The following is a 6,000-nucleotide window of genomic DNA, read 5'->3' as shown; positions in this document are numbered from 1 at the left end:
TTCCAAGTATTTGATAAAGACTCTTCATGTGCTAACTAACTCAAGTGGGAACATTAGTGTCATTCCCACAACTCAGTTGTGATTCAAGTCAAGTCACCATTCAAATTTCTCAAGGGTTTTCAAGAAATATCTGACACCGGAAACAGTATGGCCTTTCCAACCGTCTGTACCCGTGGACGCGGCTATTCGAATAGATTTACACTCTGCAGAGGTTGCACACTTGTGCCACAACATTTGGTTACATCCGTCAGGGATAACCCTGAATCATCGTAACTCAGTACGCGGATCATCAACCATAACCTTTCACTTACATACCCTAGTATAGGCACCTCTCCCCATGAGCTTGGCCTCCCAGTGAAGACAAACCGTCAGCCTGGGAACTGCACAGGGCTTGGGCCGGACAATTCACCTCATTTCACATCATTTCACATTCTACGGAGGCAGCCTCGGCATAACCCCTATGATGCTTGTTCAGAGGGAGCCCATACTAAGATGCATAAACTTCCACTTAAGCCCTACCCATAATCAGGTATTGTGGGGGTACTAACTAATTGGAAAGGTGTCGCATCCAAACCAACATCAGTTTTTATCCAATTTCACCATGTCATTCCGGTCATATTCACCTTCAAGGATCTTTCACTAGAATGACTCATCATTCCAAAGTTTTCAAATTCACTTTAATTCACAAGTTCCCATCTATAGTAGTCAATTTTATTTGTTAGCACTAGCAACTAAGCATGAGGGGTGCTATCTAGCTTGTCAAGCTTTGAGGCTAACTTTACTACTCTTGTAACACTCTATACTTAGACCAAAGTTAACTATAAAAGTATTCTTTGATAAACAAAGTAAAAGATTGAAGGGTAAAACTTGGGATGGGATCATTGCATATAAGGTAAATGGTAAGATTGCTTTGCTCCATAGAGATTTGCACTTGCAAGAATATTAGCTTGCCTTGGTTAGTGTACTGATCAAAGTGGTCTTCCTCTTCCTGGAAGTAGACCTCCTCCTCTTGGTACTCCTCGGTACTAGCGTCTAAAAACGGATACGAGATAACAATCACCAAACAAGGTTCAAGAGCTATACTAAGCACACCATGGATCCACACAAACTATTCTAGCATCATTACACACCTAACATATTAGTTGAATTTGCTTTCTTTCTTTAAGAAAAATAATTTCCTCTCATTACAATATGAATTAGAGTTTCTATTTATTTCTCGGAGGAAATAATTTCCTCTCATTGAATCTTGTTAAGATTTAATCTCCTCAAATGGGTAAGGTATGAACCCATGTTGACTAATGTCAACTATTCATAATCCTCATTTGGGAAAGGATTTAAATGAGGTACAATACATCATACCATTTAACAATACCACTTATGATTTAACATCACCAAGTAATTCAATGTGATAGTAAATAGACCAGGGTCACAACCTCATATGAAGTTACTTCGGACAAGATTTAAATGAGGCAAAACACCTCATATGATTTATTCTATAGTTTTGGACAATATCACTTGACTAGAATTAGCCATATAGTCCTTTATTTCAACTAGGCCATGATCACACAAAGTAACCATGCCATATTTTTACATAATCAATTAGAGTAAGTGAAATGAGATCTATGAGAGTTGAAATCAACTCAATAGCATTTTTGGTTGATTTTTAAATAATGTTTGAAGTTGCAAAAGTCTCTGACTTGTTATTTTTGTCACATTATTTCTACAAAGAATCTCATGTTGAGACCAGTGTAGTTGTGTAGATATTTTCTCTAGCTTTCTATCCATATGCTCAGACGCACGATTAGAACAAGATCCGACAGATCTCGATCGTCGTCGTCGCCGATGAGCAGAGCTCACTGGCATGGCGCGGGTAGGGGGTGGGAGGCTCACCGGCGGCGCGGCGAGGTCTGGCAGTGTGCTCGGTGAAGGTGTAGTCGACGGCGAAGCTCTAGGTACCGGCGGCGTCTCCGGGGAGGGCTCCAATCGACGGCGAGCTTCCGCGGAGGCTCACGGCAGTGGTGATGGAATTGGACGGCTCCAGTGGCTAATGTCGATGGGCGAGTGGCTGAGGAGGTCGAGGGAGGAGAGGGGAGTGTGGTGCTGTGAAGAAATCAACTCGAGGTGGTCTCCTTTTATAGGCGCGGAAGGGTGCCGTGGGTGCTGCGGCAAGTCGACAATGGCGCGGGCTCTCCGGCGGTGTAGGGAGGTAGGCGAGGGCGGCGTCCTGTTCCGCGTCTCCAGGTGGTTCTCTGGGCGGCGTCGGCTAGGCTAGGCGGTGCCCAACGCTGTCGGGTGGTCGCGGAGTACTGCGCGGCAGTGACGGGATGCGGTCGTCATCTCCGGCAACGGCGGGAGCGGGTCGGCGAGCTGCTGTTGTCTGGCGTGTTCGCGGTGCTGCGGCGAGGCGTTGAGCGAGAGAGAGGGTCCAGGGCTGGCGCGAGGTGGCGAGGCGACGCGTGGCCGTGGCGCGCTCCGGCAGACACGCTTTGACGCGTCCATGCCGTTCCTGTCGTGCCAGAGCATCGTGGGCGCGTGCGTGTCTGGTGCGTGGCGTCCACTCCTCGACCAATGGCGCACACCAGCATGCTCAGGGGACCCAGGGGATGCTGTGAGACATGGTGGCTAGGGCTAGGATGGAGAGAGAGAGGGAGAGCATGAGTGCATGGGAGGTGGCCGGCTTGGCCATGGCTTGGCCATGTCTAGCCCTCCATTTAGGGTTCCTATGCTTGGGTTAGGGTTAGAGGGGACCAGGGGACAAGGTGAGATCAAGTGGTGGCCAGAATTAGGCTAGGCACTATTTGAAAATAGTGCAAATTGATTTGGGTTAAATTTGAGCACAAGTGTTTGTCCAATTTTGCTTCATGCAAGTGCATTTGGAAATTTTGAATGAGATGAAATGAACTTGCTTCAGATGATCAACAACACACATTGGTGGTGGTGGTATTCAAAAATAAAAAGAATTGAAGAATTTCAAATTGGGTAAGAACTAGAATATGTTAAAAGGTCTCAACTTGGCTTGAGCATAACTTTTGATCTAGGATAAATTTGTACTGGTGGTCTTTACCAAAGTTGTTCACCTTGATGTGTACTTGGATGAGTTGCAAAGAGTTGGAATTGTTTGGTTTGAAAATGTCTAAATACAGAGGCTCAAAGTAGTGACCAGATTAAAATTGGCAGATTTGACCATTAGTGCATGTGAGCACAAATTGATTTCAAATTTGATTTGATTTGAGTTTCTTTGATTCCAAAAGTGTTAATAAGTGTTTAGTAACATAATACAACTAATGGTGCAAGTCAAATTGGTCTAGGTTAAAGATTTGCAAAAATGGCATAAACCATATGTGAGGGTTTTGGGATTTCTCCATTTTATTTCTTTTCTTTTTCTTTGAGTTGATTTGATATCTTCTCATGATCAATTTAGGGTTTTAGATTGTAGTACACAAGAACACAAGTAATCATAATGGCAATCTCACACAATAATGCACACATCCTATGCATGGCACTATATGCAATTAAAAGTTTTTGTTGGTTCTAAAATTTGAGTATTTGGAATTCTTCTTCTTCATTGATTTGAAATTTGGGATGTTACAGTGGCGGAGCTTCCAATATATTGTTGGGCGATCCAAAGTAAAAGAGACCACAATTTGTTTCACTAACAAAGAATTTGAAGAGGAACGGAAAACCAAAGAGGATTTCGTGGACATGGGTACACGTGACCACAGTTTGTTTCACTAACAAAGAATTTGAAGGGGGGCCTGAGTGCAAAAGGAAGCGGATTTGGTGAACATGGGTATACGTGACCCTTGATGAACAACGAAATCATAAAAGATACAACATAAATCATGCGTGTAGAAAAGGCATGTGCATGTCAAGTTTAACACGAAAATACAAGAGAACCTAACCAAGCTCAAACGAAGATACGGCACCGCCGCTGGGGTGTAGCCAATATTGTAGACCGCGCGATCAACGGATTAGGGTTTTCTTGGAAATCGAGCATCGAAGGGTGGAAATGACCCAAAAAACTGGGTGTGAACACATGACGTGTACAATAGCATGGTGGGGTGTGTTTGATCCAATATTGTACCCCCGGGTGCGTCCAGCTACACGCTCATACGCTGATGGCACTTAGGCATGTTCTGGACCTATAGGGTGGAACTCCCGGGAGGGCCCAACCGGAGGGAACCTTGAGATAGAATCAATCCATCCTTTACACTTGGCGAAGTTCGCGGAACACGTCGATGATATTGAAGTGTCTTTAGAGCGGTGATTTATGCATTTAGAGCATCTCAACCGTGGAGCCCAATAGCGCCCCGATAGCTTCGGGGGCCGGCGATAAAATTGGGCTCACATCGGCGCATCTAATAAAGTAATAAAGTGTCGGTGTCGTTTCGAGCAAAATAAAACCGTCGGCAATCATGTGTCGCTCCCTTCACGCGGGGTGCCAAACGAGCGCGCCGGCGCCTCGAGCCACTTTGGAAAAAAAACCCGCAGGCACCGCCCATCAGAGAGACATGGCGCCGGTCGCGTTTTTAAAGAGGCGTGATGGCGTTTGTTGCCGGAAACATAGGTGGCTGTGACGAATCTCCCTACATGGCTCAATGTTGGCCGGTGCGGCTACTTTAAAACAACCATAGCCACCACCTCCTCCGCCCAACACTAGCCACCACCGTCTCCAATCCATCCCTAGCCACCGCCATCTCCAATCTAGCCCTACCAACCGCGTCTCCAATCCATGGCGCACAACTACGAGGCCGGTGGAAGCAGTGTCGACAGCGAGCGCTCGCACCAGTTCATGCTCGACGAGGCGGGTGTGCTCTATCGGCACCACATCCCGGTGCCGACAGAGTACCGTCTCCTGCACGGCTGGCATATGTCCGTCGCTGGCCACACAGTACCGCCGCCTCCTCTGGATGGACCAGAGCTGCGCTTTCTCATCGAGCAATGGCGAACGCAGATGCTGTCGAAGTAACTATGCCATATTTTTACATAATCAATTAGAGTAAGTGAAATGTGATCTATGAGAGTTGAAATCAACTCAATAGCATTTTTGGTTGATTTTTAAATAATGTTTGAAGTTGCAAAAGTCTCTGACTTGTTATTTTTGTCACATTATTTCTACAAAGAATCTCATGCTGAGACCTGTATAGTTGTGTAGATATTTTCTCTAGCTTTCTATCCATATTCAGCTCCTTAAATTTGGTTGAGCCAAACTAATTCTATTCAAATTTGAAAATGTATCTGTGAGCAAATTAGATTTAAAAACAGAAATTCTAATTTGAATTAAAAGGGCCGCGCGGGAAAACTACTGGGCCAAAACTGTTTAAACGCTCAGAATCCAGCCCACCACGCATCCACTACGCGCGGGCTGCCTGACGGGTGGGCTCCACCCGTCAGCCTCTGTTAAAACGCGAAGCGGTACGGGGGCGTGTGAGACGCACGATTAGAACCAGATCCGACGGATCTCGTTCGTCGTCGTCGCCGATGAGCAGAGCTCACTGGCGTGGCGCAGGTAGGGGGTGTGAGGCTCACCGGCGGCGCGGCGAGGTCTGGCAGTGTGCTCGGTGAAGGTGTAGTCGACGGCGAAGCTCCAGGTACCGGCGGCGTCTCCGGGGAGGGCTCCAATCGACGGCGAGCTTCCGCGGCGGCTCACGGTAGTGGTGATGGAATTGGACGGCTCCAGTGGCTAATGTCGATGGGCGAGTGGCTGAGGAGGTCGAGGGGGGAGAGGGGAGCGTGGTGCTGTGAAGAAATCAACTCGAGGTGGTCTCCTTTTATAGGCGCGGAAGGGTGCCGTGGGTGTTGCGGCAAGTCGACAATGGCGCGGGTTCTCGGGCGGCGTAGGGAGGTGGGCGAGGGCGGCGTCCTGTTCCGCGTCTCCAGGCGGTTCTCTGGGCGGCGTCGGCTAGGCTAGGCGGTGCCCAATGCTGTCGGGTGGTCGTGGAGTACTGCGCGGCAGTGACGGGATGCGGTCGTCGTCTCCAGCAACGGCGGGCGCGGGTC

Source organism: Lolium perenne, chromosome 4 (assembly GCF_019359855.2).
Source record: "Lolium perenne isolate Kyuss_39 chromosome 4, Kyuss_2.0, whole genome shotgun sequence".
Lineage (NCBI taxonomy): Eukaryota > Viridiplantae > Streptophyta > Magnoliopsida > Poales > Poaceae > Lolium > Lolium perenne.
This window is presented reverse-complemented; position numbering follows the sequence as displayed.